Genomic DNA, 21,346 nt, shown 5'->3' with positions numbered 1-21,346 from the left:
GGCACATTTTTCATTTCAGATCCACTGAGACACAAGAAAGCAAGTTGGTCTGATTTAAAACTGAACTTTTTTCAAATACTGCACTTTGGGGAGAAGGTTACAGCTGACAGTAAAGAATATTTGAGTTGGAAGTGAATGCTGTAAGTCTACAAGCCATCAATCAAAAGCAATAACAGGTTATAGGTTTTCCTACCTCTTGAGTTCTTCAGCTATATAACATTTTTGAAAGAGTCTTCCTCACCCCACCCGACTTACTGAATGGCATAATCTGCATATTTATTGAACCTACTAAAGAGAATAATCTTTCATTTTAAAATATATTGACAGCAAGGAAAATACCAATTCACACAGATCTACAAAGACCTAGATTTAGGTTATAGTCCATCATGAGTTGATTTATTTCTGACAACTTAGCAGCAGGGGTGCAGCAATTGGCCTTTGTGCATAGGTCAGGAAAGGGAAAGATCAGTCATATTTCCTGCTCTTGATTACTGTCTGGTGGCCCATGCTGGAAAAGGCTTTGGGCGAGACTCCTTCTTAGACAGTCTTTAAAAACAAACTTCTATTCAGGTCCCACATCTTTAATAGTATCGTTAAACTGTCAATCAAACTGTGAACTCAGAACCCCTGGCAGAGATAATTGTAACTTTTGAAACTCAGTCTAGCATTCATAATGACATAATACTAGCCAGGGGGAAATGTCAACAAAGAACTCTATTGAAACTGCACCAACAGACGGTAATTTTTTTTTCTAACCGACACCAGATGACCTGTCAATCAAAGCAGTCCAGCAGAGAGTTTTTTTAAACTCTCACTGACTGCTTAAGCCTGTTTTACTTCCTTAAAGAGCAGGGGATTTTTAAAAAAACTTCAGATCATGAGACTTAAAAAAGATCTTATCTACTCTTCAAGAATGTTTACATCTATGCCATCAACTGGTTAGGGGTTAAGGCCCTTGCAGCAGCCAATATAGGGTTTGTTTGAACTCAGTACTAAGTTCAAATGGTCCTGCTGAGTTTGGGTTTCCCTTCTGTGTGAGTCATGCCCCACCCCTACCCCCGCCGGCATAAATGGGATTGATCGGAAATGAAGGTGGGACTTCCAGTATCCAGGTCCCGCATGGCAATTTTAAAAATCGGAGGAGTCATCCCAACCCTACGAAAATCGAGCCCAGAGTCTGTCATGTTTCCGTTGGTTAGGACCACGGCTTGCACGTCATTGTGGAGCTGGGTGAGTGATGTTCCTATGGTTGATTAGTTTGATGACACTGGCTGCCTATGTATTTTGGTAGAGCACCAGGGGGCAACGAGCACTTAGGAAACTCTATCTCACATGGCAGTACCTCAGGAGAGGAGGGGATAAAATTGGGCAAACCTTTACTAGAGCAGCTCTTTTTTCTGATGCATTATAAAATAGCTCGCCTTCAGAGCAATTTTAAGTTTGTACTTAGCTCACAAATAATTGTCCAAGCAATATTTTTTTGAAAAAAAAATCAAGTATTAGACATAGCTATGCAAATTATACAGTGTCTATTCAACAGTATATAGAATGTAGCTGAGCATTAAAAGTTCAGCAATGTGAGCATGTAACTCCTGTGTTGGCTCCCAATCTGACTCTGGAGTATATGCAACCACATGAAGTGTAAACCACTGCATGGTGCAATGTCAAAACAGTGTGCTGGTCCAACCAACAAGGTTGGAAGTTCAGCAGCGCTACTGACAGCTACAGACTCGGGGGTGGCCAATGTTATCGGGGGCCCCTGCCCGGTCCTATGAAGCACCTATTAAGCAGCACCACCCCCATCCCCCACCCCCACCCTCCCCTCCCCCACCACCAAACCTCCTGAATCAGCTGGAGGCCACGAGGGTTTCCCTGGCAGTCTCCCTACGTGGCAGTGGGCCCTTCTGACGTGCAAAGGATACTCGCGGGATCAGGAAGTGTGCCTTAATTGGGCTATGAAGTGGCTCTACTGGTCAGTGAGTGGCCAGATAGGCCACTGGGCTTCCTGCCACTGGCAATATACTATGACAGTGGCAAGATGTCAGGCTACCCGCGCCCCCAGCCCCACCGACCACTGCCTTCCCTTGCTACCTTGCCAGCTTTTCCCCCTCCCAGCTGTCTCCAACAGATCAGGAAAATTCAGCTCAAAGTCCGCAGCACTCAACTGAAAAAGCTGAAAAGAACAGCTTTGTGATTGTTAAACCATTCTGAAAGCTACAAGGCCCTTTTATCAGAATCAATGAGACCTGGTAGATGAATAATTTAGGACTGGGATAGAGAGAATCCCAACTGCACTTCAGGTGGCATAAAAGGATGGACAGGAAGGACAAATAGGAAGAGCTACTTTAATTTCTTGGACGAAAACAAGTGAACGTGAAAGTTTGTTCCTTTGGTCGGAGGAACCAGATTCAGTTTCGTAATTATTTGATTTGGTGAGACAAGCAAAGGGAAAATATTTGAACTGGGAATATGAGAATTCTTTCAGACTTGTAAATATTCTAAATCCATTTCAACTTTTGGGTAGGGAACATGTTAATTTGAAAACAGTTTATAAGAACTGAAGTAATTGTTTTGTGTGAAGAGTAACTTATTTAGCAGATGATGTTTGGGAGTTTGAATTTACAATTCATCAGTGAGGCTGCCAGAGCAACATCACCATTCATTAACATTAAATTTCATCAATTTAGTTTAGAAGCTAAGCATTTACAAAAATTCTAACAACCAACGTTTTTAACCTAAAGTTGATTTGAACAATAAATGCTGTGACGAATGAATTTTCTAAAAATGAAGCTACTTGCCCTCATACAAACAAAGGAAAAGCTAAAAAGTTTCAGAGATTTCCTTCTATTTTGAAATCAAACCTGTCCATTATCTACATGGCACAAGTCAGGAGTGCGACGGAATGCTCCCCAGGTGCCTCAATGAGTGCAGCCCCAACAACATTCAAGAAACCTGAACCTATCCAGGACAAAACTGAAGCATTTGTCGCCACAAATGCCCAGTGCATGATTCAGCTCTGCCTCCTCACGAGGTCCACAGCCTCACAGGTTCCAGGCTTCAGCCAGTTCGATTCACTCCACGAGATATGAAGAACGCACAGCAAAGGCTATGAACCCTGATAACATCTAGTCTGTAGTACCGAAGACTTCTGCTCCAGAATTAGCCATGCTCTTGGCCAAGCTGTTCCACTACATACACAACACTGGCATCTGCCTGGCAATGTGGAAAATTACCTAAGTATGTCATGTCCACACAAAGCAGGACAAATCCAATCAGCCAATTACTGCCCCATCAGTCTACTCTCAATCATCAGCAAAGTGATGGAAGGTGTCATCGACATTTCTATCAAGGGGCAATAACTTGCTCATTGGTGCTCAGTTTGGGTCCCACCATGGCCAAGCATCAATAGCCTCACCAGAAGGACAGCAAAATTTGACTCAATACTTGTTCCATGAATGCACACCGAACAACTTATGAATGGCTAGTCCATGAGTTTAACATACAGGCCTTCCTTATAACGCATAAACAAACACTGTATTCAATAGCATCCCATGCGGTGAATGATTTACATCATCGGGGTACTGACTGCAACATTTCAATTTTGTGTTGAAAATTTGAAACAAGCTTGCATGCAACAACAGGGTAATGGGCTGGTGTGGTATTGTGGTCTTCGTTCTCACGCAAAGATTAAGGGTTATTAAGCAGCACTCTAAAATTCTTAGTGGGAATCATTATGGTGATCATCACATCACCAGTTAGTGATGATCATTCCTAAAGACAATTTAAATTACTTTGTGGCAGCATGGTGGCTTTGTTTGAGATACCGCAACCACAGAGAGCTCACCTATAATTATGGGGCAAGAACTGATACACTTATAACTTGTGCTTGATGAGGCTGGAAGTAAAGTACATGTCAATTTGTTTTTCTTTTATGGGTCCACAAGTTTACCATAGGATGAGGGAACCAGATAAAGTAGCACAAATGAAAACAGCCAGCTCATGGATGTTAGTCTCCAAGAAGTTAACATAAAACAGCATGAGTATAAAAGCAAAAACAGAATTACCTGGAAAAACTCAGCAGGTCTGGCAGCATCGGCGGAGAAGAAAAGAGTTGACGTTTCGAGTCCTCATGACCCTTCAACAGAACTGAGTGAATCTTAGGAAAGAGGTGAAATATAAGCATTTTTTTTTCCAGGAGAGAAATGGAAAGCAATGAAGGTGAACAAGGCAAAAGAGAGATACGGAAATCTTGTCGCAGAGAGGAACAGAACTTCATCAAGGTAGGCATTCCTTGAAGAGGAGTGGTAGTCAATTAAACAAAGAGATAAAAACAAAAAACTGTGGATGCTGGAAATCCAAAACAAAAACAGAATTACCTGGAAAAACTCAGCAGGTCTGGCAGCATCAGCGGAGAAGAAAAGAATTGACGTTTCGAGTCCTCATGACCCTTCAACAGAACTGAGTGAATCTTAGGAAAGGGGTGAAATATAATATATGAGTATAAAAGCGGTTAGGAAGTACAGACATAAACAGTCCTTTGAGACCAAGAAATGTCATTTGTGAAATAAAATCAGAATTGAGTAAAGCAGATTACAATATTAGAATGATAGTGTCTGCAGTCTTCACTTGTGTTAGGCTTCACCTGATTCATACATTTGTGTAATTAATAAGGCTTAAGTTATCAAATTGTACTGTATATTAGCTTAGTGATAAAAAGCCTTAATTTGTATGTATTAGTGGAATGTTGTTATGCAAGTCTTTAAGTTGGCACCTCTAAGTTCCAAAGTACTGTAGTGTAGCTTTGAGAAAGAACATGTGGACTTTTAGCTAGAACACATTTGTGCTCCAGTGAGTCGAGCATTAGCAGTAAACAAAAACCAAGACTGCAATAATATTGGCTAATAAAATGGTCTGAAGATGGGTCTCTGATCAAAAGGGTACAAGTTGAAGTTAGATTGCTATGGGGAAGCCACAAGTGCTCTTCCCATTGGCCAAGAATTGCAAATATTTGGTTTGACTTTGTTAGTTGTGTTGACACAGATGCACACACTTGGGGTGAATGTTGCAAAAGCTGACCGCAAAAAGAATATAAAAATAGGGAAACATCACGGCAGGGAGGGGCATGGTTTGCACTTGCCAGGGGATAGCATTCATCTCCGAACACTTGCTTGGGGCATTTGTTGGGAGAGAAAATTAGGAGTTAGTAGTCAAGCCCTTGCTCGGAAGTTAGCACTTGTGTGGGACATTACCAGTTGATGGGTAACTTTCATAGCTTGAGGGCTGTTGTGGAGATCCAGATCAGTATTGGAATGAAGTATCAGGGCTAAAGATAATTGCCTTAAGAGAAAGTGAATTGTCTTTATTTGAAAACTGTCTCCACCAAAGAGATGGACAGAAAGGATCCACTCATGTTGAAGTCTTAAAGCTGCAAGGGATTTCTATGTATGTTAGAGGTAAGTTGGCGAAGTTAAAATCACGAAGGGCATCATGAGTCAAGAGACCAGTTCAAGGAACCAAGAAGGGATGACTCCAGAAGTCCCAGGATCAATGGAAAGACAGGCCAACATGCATTGAACTTGTGTTTTGTGCCATGTCTTGACTAGCAGAATGTTAAGAAATAATCTTTGTTACTACAAACCTTGTTAGTTTGCATTCTAAATTAGGGATTGTCCTTTTTGGCCAATAAGGTTATTCTTTGTCAAGAATTTTTTTACCTTGGGGTTTCCAAATCCCTATACTTGTTTACCTTCAGGGCTCAAGAAAATATCTTATAAATTTCGTCTTATAAGATCCATTCTTATTTTTTCCCTTCATTCTGTCAAATATTAAGAGATGGTCTTAACTGTGAAAACTGTATGCAGTTCTTTGGCAAGACTGGTTTGGATGAATATTCCATGAACTAGTTATTCCATGTTCAGTCAAGGTGGACAAAGTAAAAATGCAAATTGTCATTTGTTAAAAATGTGCTGGTTACACAATGGTATCAAAAGATACTCACAACCATACTCTACACCAACAATTTAACTTTGGGCCAGGAAGTGAGTATACTAAATATTCAAACAGGGACTGGCAACCATAATAACATGAGGAGCCATTTTTAAAATTTAGTCAAAAACGCAATATCTTAAAAGCCGCACTGCTATAAGTCAAATACCAACAATAATGCGGAACAAGACAGAAACACGTGTGGATTTCTAAGCAAAATCTTTTTACCGACATTCATATCAATGAAAGAGGACGTTTGATGAGCAACATTTTAAAGGTTTTTACAAAAGGCTGCTAATTGAATGATATTTTCCCACAAGTACAATGTTAAAAGTTTAAAGAATCAAAACAAGCCATTTAACCCTCATCACCCCTTCAAGTTTACTGAGATCACTGACCAATATGTATTTGAGAGTCACGGATGTAAACATCTCTTATTTTTGCATCCCACTCCCATTTCTTGAAAATTTTTAAACTAATTGATCAAGGTCGAGGGCTGCATATGGCTCCGGAGCTGCAGGTTGTTGACCCTCTGCACTAGAACAAGAACACAAATTACATTGTTCTCTGAGGTATTCTGCCCTTTCTCGAATACTCAGAGCTACTGCAGCACCACAGCAATCACCAGGAGCAGTTATTGTTTCGATGGTTGGGGGTGCAGGGGCTGGTCTGAAATACGCCAGAGCAGCACAATTGTCATCAAGGAATAGAACTCTACCAGTAGCAGAGTCAGTGTTACTCAAATTATCGCACTTCGTGACTTAATTTGAAATCTTCAGTCGGAATTCTCCATGATATTGTTCATGGTGAGTGACAGGCTATGCTCATACAGTTTTTGTGATTTCTCGTGCAACAAATAATTAGTTTCTGTTCCCCACTTACCTTTGCCCACTTAAAGTTATACATTTAATCGATCTATTTTAAAAATTAAATGAAAACTTACTTAAATTCATCATCCAGTTTGTAGTGAAATAATTTTTAATAATGTACAAAGTGAAATGCTATTAGATACAAAAGCATAAATTGACCTTTCCATTGACAAAAATATTTAAGAGGATTTTGTGTGCTTGTTTGTGTGTGAATGTGAGACAGAGAGAGACAGAGAGAGAGAGAGACAGAGACAGAGAGAGACAGTGAGAGAGAGAGAGAAGAGAGGGAGCCACTGAATGAGTGTGGTGTGTGCCAGTGAATGAGACTGAGAGAAAAAAACAGAAATGGAGACCCACTTCATTTCTTAGCAGCTTCTCACTGCTAGTTTTTAAGGAACTTTCCTTACTTTTGATTTTTGTATTCTCTGTCTCAATTTTGCTTTGCTGCTGCCTCATTTTGACCTAATCAATAATTTGACAGCTGAAGTGCGACAGAAAGCAAATGTGATGCTTACAGGAAGTATGCGCTATCTGAGAGACTTTCAATATATTGCAGATTACGTTTGAAGTGATACGCTTTGCCAAAGGGTGAAAACATACAAAAAAAATCCCACAAATGAAATACAGAAACATTGTATTAAACCCAAATATTGGAGAAATAAGGCAACATTTCCGAGGATTAGGAGAGCCACACATGCTTTAATGAACCAAAAAAATTCATCTGTTAACACAGCAGCTCACAGGTCCAAGATCTATGGAAATTTCATAACTTCAAGATGTGAACTATTTATGCTTCTCAAATAAAGGATATATTTATGCCAGTGAGCGAGATCTCCTTGCATTATCTAGATCGCATTAGTAAATATCGACAAGTGAAAGTTCAAACATTCAGTCCAGCAAGGTAAAGACATGAATAATTGTGGCACAATGTTATTTAAGAGTGTAACACATAGCTGCTAATGTTATATTCTGCCTGCCCCATAACTGATGCACAGAAAATTGAGTGCTTTTATTGTTTAATATTCACAAAGGAGAGATTGCTTTTTAAAAGTCATACGGCTGAAAGGTCGCTTGGAGACATTTCAGGATTTCTATTTAAAGGCCCATTCCAATGCCACATTTCCTGACAATACATCCACATCGTGCTTGCTTACCACCAGAGAATCATAAAAAAAAACATTTATACAATGATATAATGTAGGACACAAGTTAATACACTGTTCTTTCATGCTCCCAACCTTTGAGTCCCACTCAGTCAAATAGGGTAATAAGAGTCCCAAGTACAAGCTGTAAGCTGAGTTTCAATTTAGTTCCTAGCAGGTGTACGGGCAAGTATAAACTCACTGCATTTGGCACAAAATGGTATTAAATTAGCAACTTCACTCAAACAAGCCTAGGAATGGGTGTGGTGCAGAACAAAGAAAGGGGAAGGCGGTGGTGTAGTGATATCATCACTGGACGAGCAACCCAGGGACCTGGGTTCGAATGGTGGAATTTGAACTCAGTAAAAAAAATCTGGAAAAATCTTTTAAAAAATTTCTAATAATGACCACGAAACCATTAATGTCCTTTAGGGAAGGAAATCTACTGTCCTTAGCTAGTCTGGCCTACATGTGACTCCAGGCTCAAAGCAATGTAGTTGACTCTCAAATGCCCCCATGAAATGGCCAAGTCAGCCACTCAGTTGTGCCAAACCACTAAAGAGTCTAAAAGGAACGAAACCAGACAGACCACCCGGCATCGAACTAGGCACCGAAAACGACAATGCCAAATTCAGCCCTGTCAACCCTGAAAGTCCTCCTAACTAACACCTGGGGGCTTGTGCCAAAATTGAGATATCTATCTCAGCAGCTTGACACAATAATACTCACGGGATCATACCTTACAGATAATGTCCCAGATACCACCATCACCATCCCTGGGAATGTCCTGTCCCATTGGCAGGACAGACCCAGCAGAGGTGGCGGCACAGTGGTGTACAGTTGGGAGGGAGTTGCCCTGGGAATCCTCAACATCAACTGCGGACCCCATGAAGTCTCATGGCATCAGGTCAAACATGGGCAAGGAAACCTCCTGCTGATTGCAGCACACCCCCCCCAATCCCCCCACACCCCACCCCCCTCAGCTGATGAATCAGTGCTCCTCCATGTTGGAGGAAGCACTGAGGGTGGCAAGGGCACAGAATGTACTCTGGGTGGGTGACTTCAATGTCCCTCACCAAGAATGGCTTCTTAGCACCAGCAGAGACCAAGCTGGCTAAGTCCTAAATAACTTGCTTGCTAGGCTGGGTCTGCGGCAGGTGGTGAGGGAACCAGCAAGAGGGAAAACCACACTTGACCTCATCCTCACCAACCTACCTACCACAGATGCATCTGTCCTTGACAACATCAGTAGGAGAGACCACCACACAGTCTTTGTGGAGGCAATGGCCCATCTTCACATTGAGGATCCCCCCTGTCATGCTGTGTGCCACTACTACCAAGTTAAATGGGATAGATTTTGAACGGATCTAGCAACTCAAGACTAGGAAACCATGAGGTGTTGCGGGCCATCAGCAACAGCCGAATAGTACTCCACCACAATCTGTAACCTTATGGTCTTGGCATATCCTCCACTCGACCATTACCACCAAGCCAAAGCATCAGCCCTGGTTCAACAAAGAGTGCAGGAGGCTATGCCAGCAGCAACACCAGGCATACCTAAAAATGCGACATCAACCTAGTGAAGCTACAAGAAAAGGCTGCTTGCGCGCCAAACAACATATGCAGCAAGCAATAAACAGAGCTACAACCAAAAGATCAGATCTAAGCTCTGCAGTCCTGCCACATCCAGACATGAACGGTGGTGGACAATTAAACAACTCACTGGGGGAGGAGGCTCCACAAATATCCACATCCTTAAAGTTGGAGGAGCCAAGCACATCAGTGCGAAAAATAAAGCTGAAGCATTTACAACAGTCTTCAGCCAGAAGTACCGACTGGGTGATCCACCTTGGCCTCCTCCAGAGGTCCCCAGCATCACAGATGCCAGTCTTCAGCCAATTCGATTCACTCCAAGTGATATCAGGAAACGGCTGAAGGCACAGGATACTGCAAAGGCTATGGGCCCTGACAACATTCCAGCAATAGTACTGAATATGTGCTCCAGAACTTGCTGCGCCCCTAGCCAAGCTGTTCCAGTACAGTTACAACACTTAGCATCTACCTGGCAATGTGTAAAATTGCCCAGCTATGTCCTGTACACAAAAAGCAGGACAAAACCAACCTGGCCGATTACCGCCCCATCAGTCTACTCTCCATCATCAGTATAATGATGGAAGGAGTCATGGACAGTGCTATCAAGCAGCACTTGTTTAGCAATAACCTGCTAACTGACGCTCAGTTTGGGGTCCGCCAGGGTCACTCAGCTCCTGACCTCATTACAGCCTTGGTTCAAACATAGATAAAAGAGCTGAACTCCCGAGGTGAGGTGAGAGTGACTGCCCTTGACATCAAGGCAACATTTAACCGAGTGTGGCATCAAAGAGCCCTAGCAAAACTGGAGTCTATGGGAATCAGGGGGAAAACGCTCCACTGGTTGGAGTCATACCTCGCACAAAGGAAGATGGTTGTGGTTGTTGGAGATCAATCATAGTTCCAGGACATCACTGCAGGAGCTCCTCAGGGTAATGTCCTAGACCCAACCATCTTCAGCTGCTTCATCCTAAGGTCAGAAGTGGGGATGTTTGCTGATGATTGCACAATGTTCAGCAACATTCCCAATTCCTTGGATACTGAAGCAGTCCATGTCCAAATGCAGCAAGACCTAGACAATATCCACGCTTGGACTGGCAAGTGGCAAGTAACATTCACGCCACACAAGTGCTGAGCAATAGCTATCTCCAACAAGAGAGAATCTAACCATTGCCCCTTGACATTCAATGGCATGACCATCGCAGAATCCCTCACCATCAACATTCTGGGAGTTACCATTGACCAGAAACTGTGGCTCATCTCAATACTGTGGCTACAAGAGCAGGTCAGAGGTTGGGAATTCTGTGGTGAGTAACTCACCTCCTGACTCCCCAAAGCCTGTCCACCATCTACAAGGCACAAGTCAGGAGTTTAATAGAATTCTCTCCACTTGCCTGGATGAGTGCAGCTCCTACAACACTCAAGAAGCTTGACACTATCAGTCCACTTGATTGGCAACTCATCCACAGACATTCACTCCCTCCACCACCAACGCACAGTAGCAGCAGTATGTACCATCCACAAGATGCACTGCAGAAACTCACCAAGGCTCCACTGACAGCACCTTCCAAACCCATGGCCACTACCATCTAGTAGGGCAAGGGCAGCAGACACATGGGAACACCACCACCTGTAAGCTCCCTTCCAAGCCTCTCACCATCCTGACTTGGAAATATATCGCAGTTCCTTCACTATCGCTGGGTCAAAATCCAGGAACACAGCACTGTGGGTGTACCTATACCACATGGACTGCAGCAGTTCAAGAAGGCAGCTCACCACCACCTTCTCAAAGGCATTTAGGGGTGGGCAATAAATATGGCCTAGCCAGCAATGCCCATATCCCATGAATGAATAAATAAAGATTTGCACGGTAGCCAGAAGAATACAGGGAATGCTTGCTGATACCATGTACAAAAGTGAAAGCGAGCTCTACTTCCATGCACTAAATACTTTGAAGACTCTCGAAATGGCAAGCAAACCTGGAAGCTTCACAAAAAATGGTACAATTTTGACAAGAGGCATACCATGCTTTAAAAAATTACATAATTTAATTGGAAGGATTATTAAAGTCAACTTTATTGCCAATTTAAGAGGGAGGCAGTAGCATGGTGGCATTGCCACGAGACTATTATTCCAGGGACCCAGGGTAATGCTCTGACGATCTGGGTTCAAATCCCACCATGGCAGATGGTGAAATTTGAATTCAGTAAAAAGAATTTGGAATTAAAAGTCTAATGATGATCATGAAACCATTGCTGATTATCATAAAAACCCATCTGACTCACTAATGTCCTTTAGGGAAGGGAATCTGCTGTCCTTAGCTGGTCTGGCCTACATGTGACTCCAGACCCACAGCAATGTGGTCGACTTTTAAGTGCCTTCTGAACAAGGACAATTATGGATGAGCAATAAATGCTGACCTAGCCAGCAATGCCCACAGCCCACAGACAAATGAAAAGAAATGAAAAACTTTTGGATATTATACAAGTTATGATCCCCTGCTGAGGTTTACCATTGGATAAGCCAGGTTGGAAACCAGTTTGATTGTTCCTAACTTTTAGTTGTTTGTTTAGATATGTGGAGAGGGGCTACTGAACAGAGTCACCTGAGTCCGCTTTTAACAAAAACATAAACAGTAATTAAACCAAGAAAAGATTAACTACATTACAATACCCCTTCACCCACAACTATACCTTTACAGATATATACAGGTTTGTACAGATAACATAAGTTACAAAAGCTAACTTATATTCTAATGTTCACAGTAAATACACCATTACATACATAAGTAAAGGCGACCTGTGGTCAGACACACCATACTCTGAAACCAAGTGACAGATGCCACCTCAGCCAGATGCAGTGCATCTCTCCTCAACTCCCTTCCAGGTACTTGTCACACCATGAGCCAACTAGTCTCATTGCACTCCAACTTTCACATGAGGGTTTCCAATCTCCACTCTCAAAGGACTTGCTTTGGAACCTTCTCCCAAACTGGCGCTTTCTCTTAGGCACTTTCCACAAGAGTTCACCTCCAAGGTTTCGGATTCTCCTTCTTGTGTTCCTCTTCCCTGGGTCGCCACATGCATTCAAGCTTCATTCCATGCACTCTCTCTCACCAACTCAGCTGTCAACAGTACTGCCTCACTTGCCCATAACAGAGAGTTATAGACCTTCAGCCTTTCACTTTAAATCTGCTTCCTTTAAACTTGAAGCTTGGAGCCTTCTCTCTGTTCCTTACTTTCACTTCCACATAACAGGACCTTTTACAGGTTCCTGTCCTTCCTTACTTAGAAGGTCTGTTTGGGACTTTCTCCTGTTCCGCTCCCCTAGATTTTGGGGTTTTTTTTTAGCTTGGGATTAGCTATCTGTCTCCTTTTCCAGTCAAACTGCTGTTATTTTTTTGTTTTTTTTTCCCCCACAGGTGTCTATTGACCCCTGTAGCTAGACAACAGCACTGTTTTCCTCTACTCTTGTGTTTGCTTAACTTCTTAAAAGGCTCAATTTCATCTTTTTTAATACAGATACAGAAATACAAATCAAACTTAAACATTAAAACTAAAACTCATTCCTAACACCCACAAATACAAATATAACTTGCATAAACTACCTCTATTTCCTAACAAAGTTTAATTTTTTCAGATAAAAATTGGGAGAAAATCGGTTGGTAAAATTGGTCAAAAAAAATCATACAGTTAAAGATGATCAGGATCAAATCAGTTTCTATTTGGAGCATTCTTAGGTCAAGAAAACCAAGAGCAGACCAGTAAAAGGCACCTTTCAGCAGAATGACAACCTGTCATTACTTACACAATTCATGGATGTTATTCATGGGCCTCAATAGCAGATCCAAAATTCTGGCGAGTGCACGCAGAGGGTCTTATCCAGATTAAAACAAGCTTTTAGCTCAGTATGTTTTAACAATGCGGTAGTTTTTCCTACAAGGTATTTTTGGGCACTTTGTTCTCCGATTTATTATGCTGTCAGTTACTAGAAAAATCATGGCTGGTAGCCAGTAATTGTAACATTTCACACTTATAGAGAAATGGATTCTTGCACCCAAAAGATCTCCAGCACACTGACACCGGTCTGATCAGAACCATTATCTCATATATTAACCACTAAGAAAGAACAATCACCCTTTAAACACAGAACTTACGACAATTTTCTGTTGTATTTGGCAATGTAACTCAGACACAAAGTTGTGTGTCATATTACTGACCTAGTTCTGCATGGTAAGCAAGACCCTGACTGTACATGACTACCTACATCTTACCATGTTCATGGTGATGCTACTAATGTGACCACATGAAACTTGGGATCTCATTTTCACTACATAAAGAGTTTTTCAATTTTAATGGCAAAATTAATTACTAATCCACCAATCTGAAAGAATCTAGGAATTTATGGCTGAAAATTAGCAAAAAAATGGACTGATTATCCTGAAATAATTGACATAAGTTTGTTAAAAAGTGACTCCTAATCTAAGATGTTAGATAACATTTCTAAATCACAGTTTATATCACTTAAATTCTGATTAAAATACAATGTTGTAAATGACTCTCGTTTTGCAACATACATATATTTTGTTTTCCTTGATTGAGCATTTGTATGAAAAGTCTTACAAATTTTGTTTGCAATTTTTAAAAATCTTCACCACTGTCCAACAGATGCAAAGTTTCCACATAACCTCTCAGTATTGCCCACAATACTGTCCATGGTGAGTTACAAAGCATTCTGGCTATTTTTTTTTAGTGTGCCCTCCAAGTCAAATTCAGAAATTCTGTTTTCCATGAAGCTGGGGGGGAGTGGGGGGCTGGAGGCAAGAGAGAGAGAGGGTATGACATTCTGGCAGAACGAGGGAAAGGGAGGTCAAGGATGACTGAACCAACCCAACCACCCCAGCCGGTTATATTATCTCTTCTTGCCATAGTGTTGCACCCCGCACCAGTCAGCAAGTACGACATAAGTGTGTCCAGTGCTGAAAAAACTGACTTCAAACTGACAAAAAGCCATTAGGAGAACAGAAATGGGTGGGGGACAGTTATGCCAAAAGTGAGGTAGCAGGTTAGAGGATGGACGAGAATATGAATCAAAAATAGGGTTGACAGGTGGAAAACATGGGTGACCAGGAGTGTGGGGTGGAGACTTGGCATCAGCAGTTCAATTTGGGTCAGAAGCTCTTCCCTCCTAACAGAGGCTGGGACTCAGGGAACAAAGCTTGAACACATTGCAGACTTTGGTCAGGAGATTATATGGGCAAGTCACAATTGCTTTGTGTTATATGATATAGATTGTATTTTATTATACCCTATGTGAAGATGAGCAGGGTGAGGGAAAAATTGCTGAAGGAAAGTTTTGAAAAAACAGCTTTGAAAATTTCAATTGGTTTAGTGTCTGTTTTTATCGTTGAAAATTTTTCACTTGTCTAGTTACAAAATCTGGTTTATTGCAACTATAACCATTTTGTTGTTTTTTGAATGATGGTAGATTGAGAGCTACCATTGCTGGATTAGCACCGCATGACTGATCCACAACTTCCCACTATCACAGTAGAGTGCCTTCCATTTCACAGTTTGATTGACAGCTCCAACTGGTTATAACTCTGAAGTGGGACTATGAATTCCAATAATTGTTTTTATAACGGATAAACACGGAATGAAATGAAGATGTAAACGCCGTGAGTTGGGCTTTATTAATGAAAATGTTTTTTTTAAAAAACATAGTCTACAAGAGACACTCGGAATTTTATTTTATTTAATCTCCACACGGGCTCTGAGGTTTGCCCATGATGGATACTGGGTGAGTTGGCATGGTAGGTCTAAGGGCAAAGGGTGGATTGGGGGGGGGGGGGGAGCAGGGTGGTTTGCATTGGCACTAAGTTGGTACAGGGGCTATGAAGGGCCATTAGGGGTGGGGAGAGGAACACAGGTTGGCATGGAGGGTATAAGGGGGTATGGGAGTGGGTAAAGGGGCATAGGTTGCCATAGGGGCTATAAAGGGCCAGGGGTAGAGTGGCATAGGCTGGCAATGAGGGTATGAGGGGCATAAGGTGACATGGGTAGGCATGGTGGGTCATGGGAATATTGAGGGGGGGGGGGGCGGTGGTGAGGAGGGGTTAATTTTTGTTTATTTGCTTTTTTCTAAATCTTAGACAGTGCCAGCGCAGAGGCAGGCCTTCCGCCCAGCCCACCTCTCTTCCCGGCAGACTGCGCACTCAGTTTGAGGGTGACAAGGCCAACTCCCAAAGAGTCCCATCACCCCAGAATGAAAATCCGAACTTCCACGGCACCTTATTCCAGATTGGGTTGGGGGAGCCAGGAAATGTCCCGACTCTGCGCTCCTGACCCAGGAGCAAAATTCATGAGCTTCTCAAACTCATTATTGGAGGGAGGGTGGAAGAGCTGAGGAGAGGGGTTTAAGAAGAGATATGGCTCTAGAGATGTTGAGTGTTAGTTTTGCATTCCCAGATGATCCTTGAATAGCAAGCAGCTATGGCAGGTGAGATTATGACCTGATAGCTTCCTTCTGTGGTCCAGCCACATGTGGCAGTGCATGACTAAACCAGTTGTCCGCCAAACTGGTTCAAGCCTAAATCCCTTGGATTTCAGGAGATGGAGATGAGGGCCATCCTGGGGAACTGCTTCAAGTCATGAATCTTTCCATCCTTCTTATTGAATGGGATCAATGGCCTACTCCTGCACCAATATCTTATGATCTTATATCAACAACCTATCAGTCATCTCTTTTCTAGATTGAAAATCTTATTTCCATCAGCCTTTCCTCAAAACTTAAGCCATCTGACACCAGGTATCAGTCTTGTGCCTTTTCTCATGAAATGTCTGCAGAGTTTTGATACTTCCCTGTGACTTGATGGCCTGGCTTGGACATAACTCAAAAAACCCAAACAGATCTGATCATTTTTTTCAGTATATGCTTTCAAACAAGACTTTGCCTGATTCCAGAGCTATGGATGTGAGAAATACACTGCTGGTTTCTTGTACCACATAAGATCACTTCAGATATTGGGTAATTTGGTATACTAGAATTGAGGGATTAAATGCATGTTAATATGCATAATAATTAAACTGTGGAGAAAACTTGAACAAACAGAATCACAGGAAAGCTCAGAAATTAAAGGATCATTATCTCACATGACATAGCACACAGTGCGTTGGAAGATTGCACAGTGATAGTATATCATTCTTTAAATAAACGAATGAATCTTCAAGTACTTTCACATTAACTGAGCACCTGTGTTAGATACACCACCAGAGAAAGACAGGGACATGGACAGATAATTGCTGTGTCGGCAGGCATTAATCTCAGGTGGCAACCAATCTAATAGAATTTTCAATTAAGGACTTTAGGTTTTTTTGCTGACCTGCTAAATCCATGCCTCTGGTGTACCATCTGTTCTAAACAGTCTTCACTCAATGGCAAGTTTCATGAAGGGTTATTTTACAGTTTCAAGCCAGAGACATGTTTCAGTCATATAGTCCAACTTAGTTCTCATTATAACCTTTCTGCCAACATTACCAACATGCTCCAGAATGCAGGACATAAGGTCAACAAAAGCAACATGCTAAAAACAAGGAAAGCTAATGGCTCATTACTATAGGACTACATGGACAGAGGATAAAGCCCTTAATTTACAATATGTAGTATGTGGCATTCCATTGATAGCACATACACATTTATAATTAATATGTCTGTCTCAATTCTCACATTACGAAAAGGTTCTTATTTGTGAAAAGCCAAGAGCCTCAACAGCTGATTCCTAGATTTCTTATGGGTTGTTCATATTGAGTTAAGAGACAGGAACAATGACTTATAAATGCTAAGGATGACTTTGAGATTGGGATGCACCAGGATGGGGCTTCAGGTTCTAGCAATACTTTCAGGTATATTCCTAGGGTCAACAACATTATAAGAGGCTCCAAACTTTCCAGGAAGAGTGCTGAGCTATAAAACACAGTGGCAGGTGCTGACATTTGGCATTGCTGGAAGAGGTTTCCTGGAGTCATTAGCGATGAAGTTCACAAGGTCTGGGAGCTTTTGGAGTTGTGATGGATTCAGGGAGCACTAGGATGTAGCAGTGTTGTACGTGTCACAAACTGCGACAGGGGACTGTGAGAGGTTTAACACTAAAAATAGCTATCACAAGTTAACCTATAGGAGTAACAGATAGTTCAGGTAAAACAATGATTGACACGTCAGCTACCATATTTCATATATCTACCATATAATATAAATAATGAGCAAGTCATCACAATCCATCTCAAAATGCATTAGAGCTCTTATGTCAGGCTTTGTCAATGAGAAAGCCAATTTAAAAGGTGTCAACACTATTTTGTAGTGCCTGCTATATGTGTAATTAGCTCTGTAATTAGTATTTACAATATTAAAAATCCTGTTAGCTAATATTACTTGTGTTACCCTTCAAAGTCACCATAATGGCAAGGGATTGAAGCTAAGCTATTAGCCCTAACTATAGGCTCTCTGGGCCAAAGGTAACTTGCATCCTGTGAGCACATAAACGTAATATAAAAATGTAGATGTTTATAAGTAACATTTTTCCTGACTGTAGTGGAATATTAAACATGAGAATCCTGACCTTTCAATCAAGTGCTGGAACACTGTCCATAGCTGTATGAAGAGGCCTGCCACAACAAAGTTGTATTGGTTCTGTTCCTAATTCTTCTTCAGTGTGGAATACCAAGCCTTCAACCAGCTCATAAGGAACCCCAGAACTGGTGATTGGCTGGGGTAGAGGGTGGGAGGGAGGAGAGGGAGATGAGGCCACAAATTTAGCCAACAAAGGATGGGAACATGAATGAAGTTCAATCCACGTTTTACTCCTCATTGCAGGGAGATCTTCAGTTCATGCTCACATTTGGCGGGGGGGGGGAATTGGGGGACAAATGAATGTGGTTTGAAAAATTGCTATTCTGGCAAGTTCAGCTATTTTTTTTGCAGCAGTAGCAGTGTGGAAAATTATATGATTTCTCAGCACTTTGGGCAGATTTTGAGGAGTTTTATTTAACTCACTGCTCTAAGTTAAAAAATCAAATCCATGCTCAGTCTTTGAGGAGAAGCTGAAGTGTTCAAATAAGAATTTTCTGAAGGGACTAAAATACACAAAAATATTGACTGGCTAATTCTAATGATGTAATGGTCAAAATATAATATCTGCTTTTTAACTTCTGCTTGAAACCTTAAAATTCCATCAGCACAACCCTCTAATCCCTTCTCCCTCATATGCTTATCTCGCCTTAAATGCATCTATACTTATCACCACACCACTTCTTAGGAAAATGAGGTACCTCACACATAACTGTATTGTAATTCATTTACCAATTAAAGGTCCATTATGCAAGTCCATTAGTACCTTTTAATTTGTTGTCGCATTTCCATACTGACTACCCAAGCCACTCCTGACAATTCAACGCCATCTACAAATTTAGAAATGGTGCTTTTGATTCCAAAGTCATTTAGACAAATTGTTTAGTCAAATGGGAACCTGGACATTTTCAAATAAGCTTGATTTTCAAACCAACTTGTCATCGTTTTGCCACGCAAATAGAAGGACAACTGATCCTTCCCATTTCACTTAAACTGTTTAAAGGTTGATTAGGCTACATTTCAAAGCCGTTGAGCATTTCTTTCATTGTTCAAAGTCCGACGGAGGCCTAGGTGAGTTTACTACTTTACTGGTATCTGGTTCTCCAATACTGGCTTTATCTCAATTAGTCTTCCATTATGCTATGTGAAAGAGCACTTTTTTGACTTTATATTGGCAAGAGAAGTAGATCAATATAGTATCACTATGGCTGCTTTATATTAAATTACTTTTGCTGATAAATGGCATAATGCCATGAAACACAAAATTATATCTCTAAAAAGCAGGCATTTATTGACTTTGCAATGAGCAACCATACCCAGCTCTTGCACATTGAGGCAGATGGCAGATTCGGCATGGAATTACTTCTGTTCTATTTTTAAAACGTGGATTAATTCTAGAGCAAAACATCTCTATGAGTCCACAAGGGAGGTTTCAGAATACACTAGTGCAGTGAATTGAATCTCAATGTTTTATTCCTTTCCTGTACATGTTCCTGATAGGATTAGGCTTGAACATAAATCACCATCAGTTATTAGAGGCAAACTGTTTATCCTGCTTCTAACACATACTATAGGTTAAAACAAAATAAATAAAGTACTCTAAGCATACTAGATTTGAACATTTTTTTTAAAATCATACACGAACAAAAACAAACAGAACATTGCTTTTACAGTTCTGGCAAACCATGCTGCAGAGAAGTGCATCACTTGATTCCTTAAGTGGACCTTCACATTATCTCTTCAACTTAGTTTTTTAATTAAGAATCAGTTATCTGCAAGCAGCAAGAACGTCATACCCTCTCTTCATAGACCAAACTAAATGTTTTTCTTTGGAAGATCACAGAGATAATATTCTCAATTGCTTTAGGATTGCAAAAACCTAGCTGCAAAAATTCAATTGCTTAGCACATTGAATGAGAATTTACACTCCAATAACTATAGACCAGTTAACCTACAACTAAACCTGGCTTTGTTTCTGGAATCCATTGTAAATGACAAGCTCTCAACATAATCACAACTGAGCTGTTATTTACTTATCAATTTGGCTTTCGCTTTCTCACTAATTAAAATAAGTTAAATTCTGAGACTCTTGCTCATTACTTTAGAATTATAGCACAGAAAAAAAGACACTTGGCCCAACAGAACCATGTCAGAATTAATGTTCCACATGAGCCTCCTCCCACCTGACCTCATCTCATCCCGATGAACATATCCTTCTATTCCTTTCTCCCTCACATCCTTATGTTACTAATTTCTTCATCTGTGAATCCCTTCCAATGCATCAATGTCACGTTGAAGTTTGAGTGGTCACTGAGGAATATATATACTGAGGAAGCACTGAATTTTACTCTAATGAAAGGAGGGAAAAATAAGAGTGAATGTCACTCCAGGGAGCACTCAACCACTCCCAGCTATCATTTTACATTTCCATTTGTTTTATTCTTTCACAGGATGTGGGCATCACTGGCTAGGATAGCATTTATTGCCCTTGACAAGGTGCTGGTGAGCCCTATTCTTGAACCACTGCAGTCTATGTGGTGTACATAAGCCCACAGTGGCATTAAAAAGGGAGTTCAAGAATTTTGATCCACTGACAGTGAAGGAACGGCAATATGGTTACAAGTCAGGCTGATGTGTGGCTTGCAAAGGAACTTGCAGGTGGTGGTGTTCCCATGTATCTGCTCCTTTTGTCCTTCAAAGTGGTAGATGTTGCAGGCTTGGAAGGTACTGCCGAAGGAGCCTTGGTGAGTTGCTGCAGTGCATCTTCTGAATGGTACACACTGCTGCCACTGTGTGTTGGCGGTGGAGAGAGTGATTGTTTGTGGATGGGGTGCCAATCAAGCGGGCTGCTTTGTCATGGATGTTCAAGCTGCACTCATCCAGTCGTGCAGAGTATTCCATCACACTTCTGACTTGTGCCTTGTAGATGGTGGACAGGTATGGGGAGAGGGTTGGATTTTCTCTTGTTGGAGATGGTCATTGCCTTGTGTGGCGCGAATGCATGAAGTGTTAGTCACATGCTTTCTTGTTTATAGCTGACAGGCAGTCAGGAAAACCAGGAAAGATATATAAACAAAAATAGCTTTCCCAGGAATTTTATTTTAAATGCCTAAATAAACTGAAGAGATGCCGTAACCA

At 41.3% G+C, this 21,346-nt stretch overlaps 1 protein-coding gene across 5 annotated transcripts in view; it reads right to left on the bottom strand.

Annotated features, from left to right (window-relative positions):
* snx29 (sorting nexin 29) overlaps nucleotides 1-21,346 on the bottom strand; it is a 523,801-nt gene that overhangs the window by 270,910 nt on the left and 231,545 nt on the right. The gene's annotated exons all lie outside the window — the stretch shown is intronic.

The sequence above is a fragment of the Carcharodon carcharias genome, chromosome 15 (assembly GCF_017639515.1).
Source record: "Carcharodon carcharias isolate sCarCar2 chromosome 15, sCarCar2.pri, whole genome shotgun sequence".
Taxonomy (NCBI): Eukaryota; Metazoa; Chordata; class Chondrichthyes; order Lamniformes; family Lamnidae; genus Carcharodon; species Carcharodon carcharias.
Note: the sequence above shows the minus strand (reverse complement) of the source record. Positions and strands in the feature narration are given on the sequence as shown.